Source organism: Dipodomys ordii, unplaced genomic scaffold (assembly GCF_000151885.1).
Source record: "Dipodomys ordii isolate 6190 unplaced genomic scaffold, Dord_2.0 Scaffold77, whole genome shotgun sequence".
Taxonomy (NCBI): Eukaryota; Metazoa; Chordata; class Mammalia; order Rodentia; family Heteromyidae; genus Dipodomys; species Dipodomys ordii.
Window position 1 is genome coordinate 1589970 of NW_012267293.1, and position 19038 is coordinate 1609007.

At 56.3% G+C, this 19038-nt stretch overlaps 1 protein-coding gene across 1 annotated transcript in view; it reads left to right on the plus strand.

Annotated features, from left to right (window-relative positions):
• The window catches only part of Rps6ka2 (ribosomal protein S6 kinase, 90kDa, polypeptide 2), a 176983-nt gene that overhangs the window by 37748 nt on the left and 120197 nt on the right, over positions 1-19038 (plus strand). The window lies entirely within an intron of this gene.

Sequence of the window (19038 nt, forward strand, 5' to 3'; positions counted from 1 at the left end):
CTGAGGGCAGTTCACTGGAGCGTGGGGCGTGGCGTGGGGCGTGGCATGGGTGTGGCGTGGGGCGCGGCGCGGGACACGGCGTGGGTCCCATCCCGGGGCTGAGTGTGTGTCCATGCAGGGCGCTGCTCTCACAGCTCTCCTGTCACTGCGGTGGGGCGGGTGGGTGTGGGACACGCATGAGGCAGCCGGGGGCGGGGTCCCCCGTGGGCCCGGCCTCCGCAGGCCGGAGCAGCGGCCGAGCCCGGTGCTGGCACCCAGGCTGCCGGGCTGTGTGGGCTTCTGGGAAGCATGTGGAAGGGGCTCTGGGGCACCGTCCCCCTTCATTACCAGGAGTCTTGGCAACAGCGTTTTTGACTCTGGTGTCCAGGTTTTCTTGCTGTGCAACTTATGTCTTGATGTTTCTGGTCCCAGCTTGCGTGATGAAAATGGCTTTATCTTGCGTTTGTAATCAGGGTGATTCTGCTCCTTTGTCCAGAACTTTCCTGAGGTACTGGGCCGGGGATCTTGTTCTGTGGTGTTCCTAACTAACGCGCAGTCAGGAGTGCAGCTGCTCGGTCCCACAGGGAAAGGAGAAGCCCAGGTCCGGAGGGAGCTAGCGGTCACGAACCGCTGAACCGGGTAGACAGCATACGCAACACCAGTGCGCGGCCCGGGCGGCGACACTACGCGGGGAAAGGCTCGAGGCTGGAGAGGCCCTGCCAGCTACTGGGTCGGGATGGGAGTCCATCCCTGCAGTTAAACGCAGGGTGGAGGCGAGCCGGGGGCAGCTCTTCAGTCTGCTGGCTATTTCCAGGTGCCCCTGACTGGTTTCTACAGGGACGCCACCCTCGCGGTCTCACCTGGCTTCCTGTGTCTGACGTGTGTGCGTCCATGTCCTTCAGTCATAAACTCTGGACCTCGGTCCCTCCTCGTAGACGCTGCAAACCCCCGTGAGCCTCTGCCTGCACTGCCCGTGGGCCTCTGCCTGCACTGCCCGTGGGTACTTCTTTGTAGTAAAGTTTAGGTAGCCACACCGATTAATTTTCATAATCCCCTGTATTCTGTGTAAGAAACCATTCCTACTTATGAGCATGAAGACTTCCCCTCTCGTAGTAAGGTGTTTTGTAGTGAGTGCTGTTTTGCACAGTGCGGTGTAGGAGCTTAGCTTGTTTTTCCTACAGAAGGATGATTGTGTTACTTGTGACCTATGTGGTCTTGCTGCTGCCTCCACTCAATGTTCTTGCTGGTTTTAAACGTGCATTTTGGGGCCTATGATCCCTGCGTCACCAGTAAACAGATCCCACTTCTTCATGGCGCTCATTTTCCGTCCTAATTTCCAGCATCAGTTTGTGTGGCGGGTTGTTGGGTGCCGTGGAGGAGACACTAAATCTAGGCCACCGGCAGTTGGGGGTGACACCGCAGCCCATCCTGCGGCTGCTTCCCATGCTGTGTTCTGTCAGGACCAGAAAGAGCCATGTCCGCGGGAGAGGCCCGTGGACCCTGGGGGCTCAGCGTGTGCACTGGGAGCCCGGGCCCTGGGGGGCGTGGCCTCAGTGACCCCGAGGGGCGTGGTCATCTGCTGTGTGGGGCTCAGCGTGTGCACTGGGAGCCCCAGGCCCTCAGGGGCGTGGCCTCGGTGACCCCGAGGGGCGTGGTCATCTGCTGTGTGGGGCTCAGCGTGTGCACTGGGAGCCCCCGGCCCTCGGGGGCGTGGCCTCGGTGACCCCGAGGGGCGTGGTCATCTGCTGTGTGGGGCTCAGCGTGTGCACTGGGAGCCCCAGGCCCTCAGGGGCGTGGCCCCGTGACCCCCCGAGGGGCGTGGTCATCTTGGGATGGTTCCTCAGTGGCCGTCCAGGTTGCTGGAGTTGTGGGAACTTCGCAGGCTCTGAGTGAACACTGGTGGTCTTCTTGGCACAGGTCACTGCCTCTCTGTGTGGCCTTGTGCGCTCTCGTCTTCACGTAGACGTGTACAGGTGACCGCGGCTGGGGTGTGGGAGAGGTGAGCGTGCTTCGTGAGGCGGCTGGGTGGCCCCTGGACTTTGCTCTTTGGGTCACAGCCCTGGGCAGACACACAGAAACGCTCCTGCGTGATACCCAACCCCAACTTTACTTCTAGGCCGGCTTTAAGCCTCCGTCCTCAGATCTCAGCCTCCTGATTAGCTGGGTTTGCAGGTGTGAGCCCCCGGCGCCCGGCTCTGTCATCGTTTCTAACAAAGCAATTTGGGCTTTCGGGGCCCCTGGCCTCCTGTCTCCGGAGCATGTCCCTGGAGGTCTCCGGGGCAGGGCCTTGCGGGGGCCATGCTCAGGACTCTCCCTGGAGCCAGGCTGCGTCTGTTTCTGTGTTTCAGTCTATGACATCTGCTTCTGCAGGCTGGCCTGTCAGCCTTCTCCTGCTGCAGAAACAGCTCCGCGCCGTGGCTAACAGCACGGCTCCGGCCTCATGTGAGGGAAGCAGAGTCTGGTGTGCTGGTCTCACCGTGAGCCACGTGGACAGCCACTGATATAAAGAAAAGCTCACCTCAGGGCAGAGAAATGAAGTTTTGGTGTCTTGATATGGAGACCGGTCATCCTAATTATGTTTCACCAGTTGCTGAAACAGGAGAATGACGAACACGAAATCTGCAGGTTTTGTCATTTGTGCATGCAAAGGCTGCCACGGGAAAGGTGGGCTTGTTTAATATGCTATGAGGTAGAGTCCTAAAACGCTGAAATTCCCTGGAGGAGAAGATGCTTTATGAAGACCGCATGGCTCTGCCTGCCTGGCCGTAGGGCACCTCCCAGCACCGGCTCTGCCCGCCTGGGCCAGGCCCACCAAGGCCGGCAGCACACGTGTCCATTCGCGTGGAATAGAGTGTGCTGTCACGGGGAGAGGAAGCAGCCACTGGCTCCCTGCCAGGCTTCATGGGCCTGTGTTTAAGTTCATTCAAGTCCTTCATGCTCTTCATGCACAACGCTGAGAGCTGTAATTGCCACAGAGAAGAAAACCAACTGCTAGAACCTCCTAATTACTCCAACGATTTGCTCTGAGCAGAGTAATGGGGTATTCCTGGAGGACCAGCTGAGCAAGACCACAAGGCCCGGCGTTCAAGCCCTGGTATTGGCACACTCACGTGTGTACACGCATGCATGCACACACAACCCTGCACACAAACACATGTGCACAGACACACACTCACTTAGTCACTTTCACACCTACATACTCCAGCGTACACACAGCTACCCTCACATATTCACTTTTACATACACTCTCATGCCCGCACGGGCACTCACACGTGTGCGTGCACGCACACACACACGTGCGCGCCCTTTCAGACATTCTGGGTAGCAGAGGCTGCGTTCTCCAACATAGCACCGGATTTGAGCGTTAGTCGGAGCACCTTGCATCCCCCGGGAACGTCAGCAAGAGGCTCACCAGCCATCTGCACCCCAAGGCTAGTGAGTGCAGGATTCATCCCAGAGCTGCAGCCCCAGGCCCGGCCCCAGAGGCTCGGGACCCACTCAGGCCTGAGCGCCGGGGCCAGGTGAGGATCTCTGCAGAACACTTCCTCTGTCCTCCTCGAGAACCCAGGCCTCTCTGTGGCACCAGGTACAGTCATCCTGGGGGGCGGGGGGCGGGGGAGGGGGAGAGTGCCAGGGCCTGGGGGCTCAGGTGGATTCTCGAGGGAAGAGCGGGACACCCCGAAGGTGGAGAGGCGGAAAGTAGAGAATCGTGGGTGGAACCCGGTGGGCTGCAGCACAGGACACAACACTGGAGGCTTGGCTTCCCAGGCAGAAGCAGGCACAGAAGATGCTGCAAGGGCGGAGAGCAAAGGAAACGAAAGAACTTTCGTCCTGCAGCCGATTCCAGCCATGCAGCTCACGTGGCACGGTGCACACACTTCTCTGGAACTGCAGAGAAAGACCATCAAGGGTCACGCAACTCAAAGCCAGACATGCGTCCCCCAGCGTCGCAGCACGCCAGGTCGCGGGGCTGGAAAGCGCACGTCCCGCGCTCTGCAGCCAGCGCGCGTCTCCTGCGGGGCCCCGAGCATGCTTTAGAACCATGACCACCAGAGGCACCCGGAAACCCAGCAGCACCCCGACGCCCCAGCCCCTGGCTCGCCGGCTGTGTGCTCAGCCTCGCAGGACTCTTCCACTGTAAGGTGTCTTTCGCTCTCCTTCCCCGAGGAATCACCCATCTCTATGCTTGAGGTTCTGTGTGACTAACAACAGGCAGTTGGCTCCAAGTGGGATGAGGCTGGGCTTCAAAAGGCTTCATTGGGACCTTCTGAGCCATTCCCGCAAACTTTCTCCATCTCCACCCCTGACCTGCCCAGGACCCTGCCACGCTGCTCACCGTACTGGGAGAGCCCAGCAGCGTATCAGTGCTGTGCAGAGAGCAGAACTGGTCTCAGGCAGTTTATGTATTACCCAAAACCTCACGGTTTCATACTTAGAAAAGCTGTAGCCCTCAGAACACCCCTACCTCAGCAGTACTTGCGTACTTTGACTTGTTGATTACTCCTGGTCGTGGGGTGCGTGATAGGCTCTATTTCTTTGTAATGGTCCGTTGTTCCTCTAACCCCTTCTTTCCATTCTGTCAGGAATCACTTCATCCTAAACTCTTAGAGACTCCTGGATCTGTTGTTGCTTCTTTCCCTTCCGTCATTCTGCTATCCACAGTGCTTTATAAAAGAGGCTTCGAGTTGGGTGCTGGCGGCACTGATGGGTGCAGCAGCAGCAGAGTACAGGAAGGAGGGTGGGGCTGGCGACCCTGGCTGAGTGCATGCAGGAATGAGCCGGTCCATCCCCGCATGACACCACACGGTCAAAACCGGCCATGACATTGCAGCCAGGATTTGTGTATTCTTTGCCGCTAGTATCACTTTGAAGGTTTTGCCAGACCCAGTCTCATGTTCTGTACGTGCAGAATAATGATTCTGAGTTGAAGGTTGTGCTGACAAGGGTTGGTTTTGCTTTTAGCACTTGTCGCTTTCTCGTTGGCTGTTTCCTGTGTGATTTCAGCTCCTCCTGGGCATTTCTGCTCCCTGTCTCTCCTTGGAATCACGCATGAGCGTCTCTGTTTCTGCCGGGGGCTGTGACCCAGATAGCTGGAGCTGGTCCTTGGAAAGCAAGGAGCAACAGAACAGCTGACCCCTGTGTCCGTCCTCCTGCAGCCCCTGCACCGAGTCCCGCCCACGGTTCCTGAAAAGCTCTCTCTCCAGACCTGGGAAATGTTTGGGGTCTTTTCCCCCTCATTCAGTCGGGCCCATTTCATTAAACAAACACACAAAGGACTCACACACCTCTGCAGGCGTGCTGCCCGGTGTGCCTTGGGAGGTTCTGATTTGCCAGAAGTCACCTAGCTGCCAGGAAACGCAGAGCTGCTGGCTGGACTCTAACAACAGGAAGTCCACGTTTCCATTTCTTGGAGTTAATTTTGATAAATTTTTGATAAATAGTATTTTAAATGTTCAGAGAAGATACAGGTTTGGGCTCCTTCCCTAAAAGAGTATCCTTTAGTGTGTGTGTGTGTGTGTGAGAGAGAGAGAGAGAGAGAGAAAGAGAGAGAGAGAATGTTTAGAGTCCTGTATCATTTATCATGTGCCGGTGTGCGGGTGTATTTTAGATCCAACTTTTGCTTATGAGAGAGAGCACAGGCCATTTGTCTCTCTGAGCTTGGCTTACCTCACTTAACATGATTGTTCTAGGTCCATCCATTTTCCCGCAAATGACATAATCATCTTCTTCATAACAGCTGAGTAAAATTCCATTGTGTACAGGTACCACGTTGTATTGGTCCACTCACCCACGTCCGCAGCTTGGCTGTTTTGAATAGTGCTTACTGCCCTCCTGCCAGGGACAGTGAGCCACACCCAGACACAGGCTCTCTGTCCAGAGGAGGGTCTCGTCCACACTCTGCTCCTGTGTTCTGGTCCCCTGCTTCTTCCCTTCCAGGGTTGAGGACAGGGGTTTGGAACCTCTGGTCATGGAGAGTGGAGCCTCTGGGGCCCAGGTTTGAGGTTTGCTGCAAGCTATCTGCATTCACAGGCCTGCAGGGCTCCCCGGAACCCGCTGTGTGTTGAGCTGCCCTCGGGGAATGGGGGTCGATAGTGGGTGAGGGGTCGGGATTCCCACGTGGCCTCACTGACCCCAGGGGAGGACTGGCCATGGGACAGTGGTTCCACGCCTCTCTGTCCACCATGCGCTGGGCGTCCACCTCGCACTGGGCGTCCACCCCGTAGGGTGTCAGCGCAGCCTTGCGGAGCGCGAGGTGGAGTCGTGGCCGCTGCCGTGGCAGGAGGTGGAGCCTCCTCAGCTGGTGTGGATGGTTGCTGTCTGGATGTGTCCTGGCTCCTTCTCCGTTCCCTGGCCCAGCACGGACTTTGGTGCCACCTCCTTGGGACTGGAGCATCTCTGCGCCCGTTGTTGCTTCGGGATTGTGGGTATGTGAGGCAGAACCAAGTTCAGGGGGCGACCACCCTACGGCCCCTGGTGCAGAGGTCCTCAGCCCGCTGCCTTCCACCCCGACCTCCCGTGTCCTTACACAGGGGTGCAGGGCCGTCGCTGCCGCAGCGGAGGCCCGGAAGTGCTGCCTGCCTCACTGCCTGGGTAGGAGGGACGACACACGGCACAGGTCCTCCAGGATTCAAGGAGAGGAGATGCACGGGTACCACACACACACACACACACACACACACATCACAGAGCAAATGTGTGTGAACACACCATGTTACCAGGAATTACACAGGTGAGCGAATACAGAACAAAGCACCTGTGCTGGGAAAATCACAATGTTGAGACCAAACGCCGGAATGTTCTGCAGCAGGTCACACAGTGCCACTAAAGCCATGGCTACCAGGTGACTTTGAGTCCTCTGTATTTGAAATGAGGCTTAACACAAAAAGCAACATGGATCTGAGTCTCTCCAATGTGGAGAGAGTTGGCTATGCATTCTTTGAAGGCATGCACTTTTTTTTTGTTTTATCAGTTGTGGGGCTTGAATGCTGGGCCTGGGCGCTGTCCCTCAGCTCTTCAGCTCAAGGCTAGCACTCTACCACTTGAGCCACAGCGCCACTTCCAGTTTTCTGGTGGTTAACTGAAGATAAGAGTCTCACGGACTTCCCTGCCCAGGCTGGCTTTGAACCATGATCCTCAGATCTCAGCCTCCTGAGTAGCTAGGATGACAGGCGTGAGCCACAGTGCCCGGCGCCCGGCTCATGCCTATATTCTTACAGGAGCTAGCCAGGAGACTGGTGGGAAGGGAGACACAGCTGTTGTGTAATGCCCAGTTAAGTTAGGTCACATGACTAGATCAGGCTTCCACTGGGAACTTGGATGTCACCTTGCCCGGAAGCTCCCAGCTCACCCAGAGAACACGGTGGACCTGAAGGTCGAAGCCCTCTCAAGGTTGTAACGATGCCATTCCATTTAGAACTATTGCTGTTCTGCATGAGAGAGACTTTTCCAGCCCCTAATTAGTTCTCAGCTGTGATGAGTCAGGGGCGAATTGGATCTGAAGTGTTTATCTGAAAACCACTTCCTGGTGATTAGCAACGCTGTCCTGGAGAAAGCACACACACTGCTCCTCCCCCAGAGCCAGGAGCCGTGGCCACTGCACAGGCACAGACATGCGCAGCGGAACAAAGAATGCTCAGAGTTAATTTCATCCATTTCTTCTCTGTCCTTTGTCATCAACTAATCCTCCTTACCCACCTGTGCCATAGTATCTTAGACTTCCCTTTGATATTTTGACTTCCATGAAAAATTGGTGGTATAAAGAGTAACCATTGGAGAGGGGATATGATTTGAGATTAAGGTAAAACACAAAGCAACCTTAAATCCCACTGTCTTCTCTCACCTCTTTCTCTTTTTATTTTTATTTTATTTTGCCAGTTGTGGGGCCTGAACTCTGGGCCTGGGTGCTGTCCCTCAGCTCTTCAGCTCAAGGCTAGCACTCTACCACTTGAGCCACAATACCACTTCCAGCTTTTTCTGCTTATGTGGTGCCGAGGAATCGAACTCAGGGCCTCAGGCATGCAAGGCAGGCACTGTATCACTGAGCCACCCTCCCAGCCCCGTCGCCTCTTTCTCTTTTAAATGTATGTCCTGACTTTATTTCTGGTTTCCAGTGCTATCGTTGTTATTCTTCCATAGAAAATCAGCCATTAGTTTTATTACTACCCAATTTAAAAAGCAGTAAGTATGCCCCATATGTTTACAACAACCCAAGGAGTCAAACCAAAGCCCAATCAATTACGGTCCTGTTTCAGGCAGGAGGAAACCGAGACAAACCAGGGGAGGAAAATGACCAGCTGTCAGGGAACGGTGTGAGGACAGGGCATGAGCTATTGTTCCCCGTGGTTTGCGTGTCATATTGTTCCTTTTCTTCCTTGAACAGTGGCGGATGGAGCAGTGCCGTGCTCTGTCTACCCCAGGGGCCTACATCCATAGCTCACAGTTTGGGTGCATTAAACGCATTTTATGGAGTGGGGAGGCATCAAAACAAAGTCTCGGTGTATTGCCCAGATAGGCCTTGAAGTCACGAGCCTCCTGCCTCCCTGTTCCCAGTTCTGGGATGACAGGCCGGTGCCCTCCCACCACACCATGTGTTAAACGCCCTTCTCTTCTGAAAGTCAGGCCTGGCACCTCTGTCACCCCACTTTTGTTCTGGCATCACAGCAGGGTGGGGGTTGTAAGAAGTTGTACAAAACAGGGCCTTCGTCTGCCCTAAATGATAAACAACGCGATTCCCCCCCCCCCCCCCGCGGTCTCACAACGGCGAGCCCTGGCACGGCCGAGCTGAGCGCGGCCAGGGATTTTCTATTTGCAGTTCAAGTAACCTTCTTCCTGGGGATTCACTTTGACGCTTAGCATGAATTAGCAGGGCCCCCAGAACAAGAGCCCGGAGACCGGGGTACACGCTGGGCCCCACAAACAAGAACACGGAGACCAGCGTTCACGTTGTTAAATCTGGCTTTCTCTAGGTCCAGCAAAGGACAACCTCTTCAATGAACTGAGTGTGAATTTAAATATAAACATGCACCTTTATATTAGAAGATTTTTCCATTTTTCTATGGCTGTACAGTATTAGAAGAAAAATTCTTCTCTGTTCTTAGGATGAGTCATCATCAATCTCCTCCTTATAAAATAATGTATTTCTAGGGTCCAGACAGATGGTTAAGATAGGCTCTTTGTGCTGACTCCTTCCTCTGTGTCTAAACTTGTTCTTGTGTAGCTAACCTTTATCTTCATGCTGCACCACTTAATCTGTTTCTTCAGAACTTTATTCACTATCCTGAAAGCGAAGTCAGGATATTTTTATTCTTCGGCTACCTCCTGCTATCTGATTTTGAACTTCAACATCCCAGGAAAATTGTTTCCAGAAGGTTCCTTTCCACCTGCTTCTTAATAAAGTGAGACGGTGTTCTCGCTGAGAACCACATGCACCTTGGAAACGGATCCTCACCACTCTTGAAAAATCCCCTTCCATCACCTCCGCAGCTCCTTCACTCTGGGGAGACGCCGCAGCCGCCTGTCTGCGTGCCGCTGGCGGTGAGGCCTGGTGCCGTCACCTGCCTCCGCACAAGGCCCCACGCCGCCTGCTTGCCGTGCGAGTGGTCCCGCCACGCGAGGAGCCTCGTCTGAGCGGAGCCGCGGTGCCCGAGCCTGGGCTTCCTGTTCATTCCTGCCCCCAGGCCACTCTCCCTCCCCCTCGCCGTCAGCTGCCCGTCCCCTCCCCACGACCACCCTCTCCTGTTCAGCTGCCCGTTCTGGCCCTTGTTCTAGTTTGGGTGGAACGCATTCCCTAGGATGAGCCGATTATCTTCCAGCCTGGAAGTTCTCGTAGGGCCCACAGCACTCCATCGAGGCCCCGGGTGCTCCCACCGAGTCCCTCTGGCTGTACGGGTGCTCCCACCGAGTCCCCCTGGCTGTACGGGTGCTCCCACCAAATCCCTCTGGCTGTACGTGGCCTCCTGTCCTCCCTGACCTCCCTCACCCCGTGGACGCCCGTGGTCGCACTCACTGTCCTCACTGTCCTGACAGACGGTGGGAGGGTGACCACGGGCCACCCCTGCCCGCCGTCCTCTTCGCCCCCGCCCAGTGTTTAGGCAGTGGCGGCAGCTGCCACCCCTGGGGGCCTCGGGCCTGTGTGGTCCCGTCGGGGTTTGGATGGTGCAGGGAGGTGGTTGAAAGCGCCGCGTCCTCATTTTCTTCTTTCTGGTTATGTCTCCTGGGAAAACACGTCTTCACACCGGGCAGCCCTTTTCGGTCCTCTCTTGCTCTGAACCGCTTTCGTAACTTGCCTGTTTTTCACTGGGCTACCCGTCTTTCCGTGTTCATTGCCGCGTCCATCACCCGGACCTCTTGTGAACTCACAGAAACATTTGAGACACTCTTAACATCCAAGCTCGATCGGTTACTGGGGGCATCTTAATCCCTTTGGGCTTCTATAAGGGAATACCACAGGCTGGGTAGCTCGTACGCAGCAATTATTTCTCACAAAACCAGAGGCTGGACGTCCAGCATGGTGTGTGGCGGGCTGTCTTCCGGCTCACAGCGGCGTGCTGTCACGGTCGGTGAGGGGAGGCAGCCTCCGGGCCCTTGTTTGTATTTATGTATGTATTTAGGACACGGAGCCCATCTGCTCCGCCAGGCTCCACCCTGAAGACCTCTTCACCTCCCCACATCCCGCCTCCCGGGGAGATGGTTCTAGCACATTCAGAGAGCACAGTCACTCCATCCGTGTCATCGGTTAGTGCTGGGGCTGATTTAAAATCTGTCCACATCACTGAACTCTCATCAGTTTTAATTTGCTCCATTCTGTTGCGAATCCATATATAGGCTGTCATGTGCCAGTCAGGATTTTTCAGTCTTGTTTTCAGAACTCGTGCCACTTAGTTCTGTCTCCTCCCTCTCTCCCTCCCTCCCTCCCTCCCTCCCTCCCTCCCTCCCTCCCTCCCTCCCTCCCTCCCTCCCTCCTTCCCTCCCTCTCTCTGTTTTTTCTCCCTCCCCCTTCCTTCCCTCCTCCCTCTTCCCTCTCCTCCTCTCCTCTTCCTCCTTCCTTCCCTTCTCTCTTCACCACACGTTGTTGGCAAGGGGAATTATGATACTGGCGGGCATCCTTGCTTCTGATTCTAGCTTCTCTGTGAGATGTGATATTGGGTAAATGTTTTGGTGACATACCAGGTTGGGGCAGTTTTCTTCCATGGGAGCTTTGGGGGAGAGTTTACGCAGAGCATGGAGGTCTCTCAGGTCTGGGTCTCGGGAAGCTAGCTTTGGCCAGGGAGGAAACTGACACATTGTCCAGGAGACGCCATCATCCAATATGACAGCAGCTGGGGCGAGGGCAGGTGCAAAGGGGACAGAAGGAGCGAGATAAGTCAGAGAAAGGCTTATGTGTAAAACTAATGGGCCTTAGCAATAGTGCGCACGAACACAGGGCAGGCAGAAGTGGTGGCTCTTTGGTCTTGGCCCACACCTGTGGGACGGATGCCATGCGTCTGTGGGAGGCACTGACGTGGCGCACACCGAGACGGACATTGTCTAGATGAGCGTCTCAGACCCGAGGCTTGTTGGACACAGACACCAGGGCTGCAGAAGGGCTGAGAGCTGGTGGACACGGACCAGTGGCTGAGAGCTGGTGGACACGGACCAGTGGCTGAGAGCTGGTGGACACGGGCCAGTGGCTGAGAGCTGGTGGACACTGGTGGACACGGGCCAGTGGCTGAGAGCTGGTGGACACTGGTGGACACGGGCCAGTGGCTGAGAGCTGGTGGACACTGGTGGACACGGGCCAGTGGGGAATCCGAGTGACAGAAGTTTCTGAAGGACAAAAGGGAACAGCAGGAACGGAGAGAATCGCCAGAGAGAATGGAGGTCAGTCTATGTGCCTGGGGAGGGGGCAGAGGACTTAAAGAGCTGTGTTCAGGGTGACCTGGAGTAGCTGGAGACTGGGCGGGCATCTTTGTTCATGAGGCGTAAGCATTACAGCTCAACGAATAGCAACTGTAGTAAAATAAATAATTCATTGTAAACACATCAAAATTTTGGTGAGAAGTGGGTGCTAATTGCCTGTGGTCAGGCCTGGGTCAGGGCGAGGCCTGGCGGCGTGGTCAGGTCTGGGTCTGGGTCAGGGCGAGGCCTGGCCGCATGGTCAGGTCTGGGTCAGGGCGAGGCCTGGCAGCGTGGTCAGGTCTAGCTCAGGGCAGGCCTGGCGGCGTGGTCAGGTCTGGCTCAGGGCAGGCCTGGCGGCGTGGTCAGGTCTGGCTCAGGGCAGGCCTGGCGGCGTGGTCCGGTCTGGGTTTGGCTCAGGGCGAGGCCTGGCCACATGGTCAGGCCTGGGTCAGGGCGAGGCCTGGCGGCGTGGTCAGGTCTGGGTCTGGGTCAGGGCGAGGCCTGGCGGCGTGGTCAGGCCTGGCTCAGGGCAGGCCTGGCCGCATGGTCAGGTCTGGCTCAGGGCAGGCCTGGCGGCGTGGTCAGATCTGGGTCTGGCTCAGGGCGAGGCCTGGCCGCATGGTCGGGCCTGGGTCACATGTCTGATCAGCTCACTTTTTAGGAAGTTCTTTTGCTTCATGGGCTTCCTGCCCACACCTCTGACCTCAGCACTGCTGTGCGATGGTGCGTAGAGGAGAGGTCTCCTGCCCACAGGCCGCCCGCTGCCCCAGCAGGAGGCAGTAATGAGCTGCAGCGGAGAACCTTCGAAGTCGGATGCCGCTCATGGGACAGGCTCTCATCCCTTTGCTGCTTCTCTTCATTGGTGGCTCTTGGGGTTGAAGCCAGAGCCGCCCTTGAGAGGCAGACGCTCGTCCACTTGAGCCATTTCCCACGTTCTTTGGCTTCCCAGTTTGTTTCTCAGATGCAGTCTTGCACTAACTTTGAACAGACACGCTCCTGCCTCTTGCTTGTAAGTAGCTTGTAAGTCACCAGCATGCTTGGCCTATCATTACTACAAAGTTTGGGGAGCTGTCTGAATGCACTTCAGCCAGAGATCTGAGCACAGCCGTGGCTGAGTGGCCACCGGGCCAGGGAGCTGGGGCAGTGTCCTGGTTAGCCCGTTGCCTCCGGTTACCAGGCTTGCATTCTCTGTGGCTCGGGTGTCTTCGGTATGGGGCCTGCCAGGGGTCAGGAAACCAGAGCTTGTGGGTTGCCAACATAATCAAGAATGAAACACACCAACACTAGTGGTCATTTAGGAGTTGCTTTCCACACACTTGGAGACGGATCCACGGTGCTGCATGGTGAGATCTCTCTGGTTTGGGCTTCTCTTAAGACAGCTAGACCTGCAGGCTGGCAAGTGCACCCCCAAACTCGCCACCTCCGCCAGGAGAAGCCTATATTAAGCCCATGACCCCACGGATTTGGCGAAGTCCGTTGCTAAATGTGGTCTGGCTCCGTTGGGCCTCCAGCAGTTGCTTGTTGCCCTGGGCTGACTTTCGAGCGTGGCCTGGGGCTTGTAAACACCGCTGGAAGCTTGCTCCTGGATGTGCACGTCTCCTGAGGAGTGGACTCCGCTGCTTCCCCCGGAGCAGCATGCTCTCCTGGCTGCGCCGGGCCTTCTCCAGAGTCTACGGGATTCTGGTAGTAAGTACCGTGGTTTCCCTGCTGAAGACCACTGGGGCAGGTGCGGGGTTTTGGTGTTGGCTTTGGTCTGAGATGGATTCAGTCTTTGGAAGCCAAGCAGGTGAATGGATTGCTCACTCACATTTTGGTAATAATGGGCAGCGCTGGATATCTTTCCCTTCACTTCTTAACGTTTTTATTAGCACGCAGCTGAATGCTTGTCTTCCACCCATCTGCCTCGTTCGTTTTTCCTGGGGTGGCTTAGATGTGGACGTGTCCACTGGACCCCTGCTCACTTGCGTGTAAGCGTGGGCGTGTGTGGCTTCCTGTTCTGCACGGGGAGGTGGTGGTGAGCCCCTGGCATGCAGGGGGTCCTCTCCGCCTGTGCTCTGCACCCCATCAGGGAGTGACATGTGAGTGTGCGTGAGTGTGCATGTGTGCACATGTGTGTGTACCCTGGACTATCATAGATGCTGTGCACTGTATTGTTTAGGACCCAATTAGCCAATTAGTTACTTCATATTTCCATGAAATTAGTGTTCCCATAAAAGCCTACAGTGCCGCTGGGCACCGGTGGCTCACACCTGTAATCTAGCTACTCAGGAAGCTGAGATCTGAGGATCACGGTTCAAAGCCAGCCCAGGTAGGAAGATCCATGAGACTCTTATCTCCAATTAACCACTAGAAAACCAGAAGTGGCGCTGTAGTTCAAGTGGTAGAGTGCTCACCTTGAGCTGAAGAGCTGAGGGACAGTGTCCAGCCCAGAGTTCAAGCCCCATGACTGACCTCCCCCCTCAAAAAAAAAAAAGCCTACAGTGCCAAACAGCAAGCCTAAGCACCTGCTCATAAGAGGCTCCGAGATCAGATCTCAAGGAAGAGCATTTGCCTAGTAGAAAGTTCACTTGCGTGTTATACTGAGGTAACAGGAGATGAGCAAAGCACAGGCCTTACCTGGTGATTCAGGCGCCAGTGCTGACTAGCCCTGTGCCTTGGGGTAGTTGGGGCAGGCTCACCCAGCTCCCTCCAGCCCTGGGGAGAGAAGGTATGCCTTGTGTGCAGAAGGGAAGCCCAGGCTGGAGACGCCGAAGCCATGTCCACGACCACCGCGCGGGCCTCTGGGCCTGAGCAGCCAGGCCGTCCCGAGAGCTTGTGAGGTGGGGCTTCATGGGAATCCGTCTGTCTTCTCTGCATTAGCTCTGGGCTGCGATGCTGTGTAGAAGAATGTAGCTATATCCTGTGGGATGCAAAGCCAGACTGGGCCCTGGGAGGAGGGCGTGGCCGCCTGCCCCGCAGGCAGTAGGTGTGAGGAGAGACGCAGGGGGAGGGCGCCCGGCTTGTGAGTGTGACCCCCCTTCCCCCCCCGCCTCCCCCCTGTCCTCCTGTCATCCTACCCCACACATGTCACACTGCTCACAGGGCCAGCCGAGACGGAAACCTCGGCATGCAGCTCCAGGCTCTGATTCTGGGAGCTAGCTCTAGGAACTCTAGAAATTGTCATTGGCCATGCTTGGTTTGAACGCCGCTTAGTGTCAGTCTCGTTTACTCTTCTTGGTAGACACTGCTTGTTACAAGCACTCTGCAAGTGTGTCCCTGCCCTGGGGGGGGGGCACACACTCACCCATCTCCACCATGCACACAGCCCTGGTCCCCCCCCCCCCCCCGCCAGTAGGCCCACTCCCCGCTGGCCACTGGCTGGCTTAGTGCCAAGTCAGGCCAAGTTCTGTGTAAGGCCAGGAAACAGCACACGAGCGTGTGCGGCCTGGGAGCCAGGAAAGGGGTGTTGTCATCACAGAAGCAGCGATTCAGAGTATCTTCCGAGAGTGTCCAACAGTGGACCAGCCACACCCACGGGAAGCAGCCTCAGAGAGCGCCTTAGCCGGGAGGCCCAGCAATATTTGGATGACATCGGCTATTTGCACAGAAGAGAGCGTGAAGAAGCACATTTTCACTCTCGGAACCACTTAGCTCTGCCTCCTGACCAGGCCCAGGAGAAGGAGGCCGTGTCTCAGTACGCTCTTTCTCAGGCAATGTAGGTTGCTTGGAAGAAACTGCCAAGTTAAGAGCCAGAGCAAACAACCCCTCTAGGCAGCTGCATCTTCTGCAAACCAGTGTGGCTCATGGTTCATAGGCACTGGGACCCTTTTCCTCCAAGGAGGCCTTGAACTGCAGGTGAAGCTGTGCTGGACCGGCTGAGCTGCCCTCAGGAGACGGGACGCGAGCAAGGGGCACACTGTCACCGTGGCTGGGTCCGTCTCCAGCCCCGTGGGCCTTCTGTGCTATGGAAACCCCTGGGTCTTTCCCCAGCTCCCCAGGCTGGCTGCTGAACTGTGCTAGCCTGAGCAGGGCAGGCAGGCAGGCATCGGACTCAGAGCTGCAGACTCTGCTGTAGGAGCATCGGGAGCATCTGGATTGAGGGTGTCCGGCCAGCTGGCCACTGGGAGGGCTGCTAAGCCAGGCTGGAGTAAAGTGCAAGTGCCTGGCACACTCTGGACCGGTCCCCGGCCTGCTCGGGAGCTTGCACGAGCCATGTGGTCTGCCCCCTCTTTCAGCTCAGTCCTCTCTGTGGTCTGTCCCCCTCTTTCAGCTCAGTCCTCTCTGTGGTCTGCCCCCTCTTTCAGCTCAGTCCTCTCTGTTTCCTGCGAATCCCGTAGACTTTGGCCCTCTTACCTCGACAGCGCTGCCGCTGAACCAGGCGTCCATAAGATCTCATCTCTCGGTTTATCTCCAGGTTCTCTTCCATGCGTGTGTGCATGTGTATGTGTGTGCACACAGCTGTGTGTATGCCTGTGCACATGTGTGTGCATGTCTATCTGCTGAAGGTCTGCATGTGTGTACCCTTGAGTGCACGCGTGCTGCAGGTGCTGGGTCAGGGCTGCGTACCTGCTCCCTGTCCCATGTCCCCCCCTTTGCAGTTCAGACCCGTCGATGAGCCTCCCCTGGGGTCTCTTCCAGGCTGACTGTGTGGTGTTAGTGAGCTCGGCTGAGCTCTCTGGATCTGGGGCTTCAAGCTGAAGAGTGAAGGACTCAGGCAAGATCCAGGGCCTCGTGAAAATGGAGATTCTGACTTCCCTGTTCCCCATCTTCACGGTGGCCAGCACGGTGGACAGGCAAAGCCGCCCCTCTGGGCCTCTGCCTCCAAGCCCAGTGCCTGCTTTCTCCTGACTTTACTGTCGCAGGCTGTCTTTCTGTCTGAGATTTCCTCATCCCATCAACCAGGCCGGGTCTGTGGTTCTGCAGACTCTGGATCCCACGCTGGGTTTCCCAGCTCAGAGGCAGGCGAGCAGCCTTTGTCTCGTATGCTCTCCCTGCCCTTCCTCTGCGTTCTGTGAAGCATAAGGAAGCGGCGATTCGGCGGGGACTGCTTCCGGAGTCTGTGCACAGGCATCAGGGCGACCTGGCTCCGTGCTCTGCGGGACTCTCCTCGGAGCTGGAGCCTAGAGACCACGAAAAGGAGCCTGCGCCTATGTCAGTTCTGCCAAGCAAACATATTTGAACATTTGACTTTCTGTCAAAGCTGAAGAAAGTCAAAACTGAAGAAGCCACATCTGAGCAAATACCGGTGACAGGACTCATTTGATTCCGCAAACTATCTTAATGGTAAAGTCAACAGTATTCCCTCAGAGGTTTAGTCTTTTATAACGCCTCGGTTGCAGGTGCCTGCTCCTTCTCCTCGGCACGGCTGACCTCAGCTTGTCCTGCAGGAATCGCAGGTGGTGCTCCTGTGTGTTGTTCTGACTGTGCAGAGCGGCGGCCTGCGGCGGGAGCCACGGGCCTGCTCTCGGTGCCCGGCTCTGTGCACGCTTGGCACAGTGCTTCTCTGACAGCAGCAGCCCTGCAGATAGACTCGGCCTGGGTGGTGCTCTGCGTGTGCCCCCGGGACCGGCCAGGACTCCACCTGCAGCATCCTGATCCTGATGAGAGTCAGGGAGAACTGCTGGCCTGTGACCTGCCTGTGACTGTGCCCAGGCCGCGCTGGACACAGGTTGAGGAGTGGCTGTCCCTGGGCGGCTGTCATCGGCCTGGACTCTGGAGCTCAGCAGCCTCTTGTGCTTGTTTTCCTCTTCCTTAGCAGAGAACCCGGCAGACCCTGTATGAGGCTTCCCAGATCATCCTTGAGGCTTGCGTGTGAGGTGTACAGGGCACAGACGCACCTCTGCGTGCTCAGGACACAGAGGACACGGCTCATGGTGATCAGGACACGGAGGACACGGCTCCACACTGATCAGGACACGGAGGACAAAACTGAATGATCAGGACACTGCTCCATTTGGCTGTGGATGTGGATGTCCTGGACACTCTTGGAATTGTCTGAATCATAGAACCCAACTTCATAATATGGAATTATTATGAAAAACTAAGAATCTGAGCTTGATTTACAACTGTTACAGTAGTAACATTCCAGGTTTCTAGACCCCAGGGAATACGGTCCATAAGTTCTCACTGACCCTGAGGAATCAGTGCTTTATTTGCTGCGCCTTGTTGCTTGCTTGGAAGTGTGTTTCCTTTGCAGTGTTTGCTCTGGTCAGAGATGAGGACTGCGTGCGGTGTGTGAAGCTGAGGGCCTCCACTTGGACCTCTGGGCCCTGTGTGCCGCACGCAGCGTTCCCTGTCACCAGGATGCGTGTTTCTGTCTCACGTGATGGCCTTTGCTGCCCGGGTGACACTGTGGCCATCAGGGGTCACCTTGGCCCTAGGAAGGCTGATCCCCAGGGAAAGCCGAGAAGTGCCAGGCTCTGTGCCAGCGGCCGCGGCTGCCCGGCCCTCCCCGACAGCCACACCAGCCATGCCTCAATCTCCTTTTCCTGTTTATTTTTTACTTCTAAACTTGGAGTGTTTGGCCTTAAAAAGTTGGTTGTAAAAGAATTCAAGCTAGGAGCCAGTGGCTCACACCTGTAATCCTAGCTACTCGGGGGGCTGAGATCTGAGGATTGAGATTTGAAGCCAGGAAAGTCTGTGAGACTCTTATCTCCAGTTAACCACAGAACAACGGAAATAGAGCTGTGACTAACTTGGTAGAGCATTTTCCTTGAGTGAAAAAAAGTTCAAGGATAGCACCCAGGCTCTGAGTTCAAGCCCCAGGACCAGCACTAAAAAAAATCATAATAAGCAGAACCCTTCTGATAAACAAGGCTCATATGGCGCGTTTGTCTTGTGCATTGGCCCCCAGGCTCCCCGTCCTGGGGAGATGGTGTGGGGGGCGCCAGTGCATGGTGGGAATCAGGAGGGGGCCAGCGGAAGAATGAGATGTTCCTGTGGGGACACTGGAGTTGGTGGCATCGTAGGTGGAAATCTGTGGGAGCCCTGGAGACCCCCAGTGCCAGGTGCCGGGTGAGGACAGCGCCGTCCCCCTGTGCTCTGGCCAGCCCAGGCTGCGGGGAAGGGGCATCCCTCCCCTGGGGTGAGGTGCGGTGGAGGCAGGAGAGACTAGAGGCTGGTAACAGGTGCAGAGGAGAGAAAGTCAGGGAGGGGGAGGAGGGAAGGGCATTGAGGAGGAGGGAAGGGGAGGGAGGGGGAGGA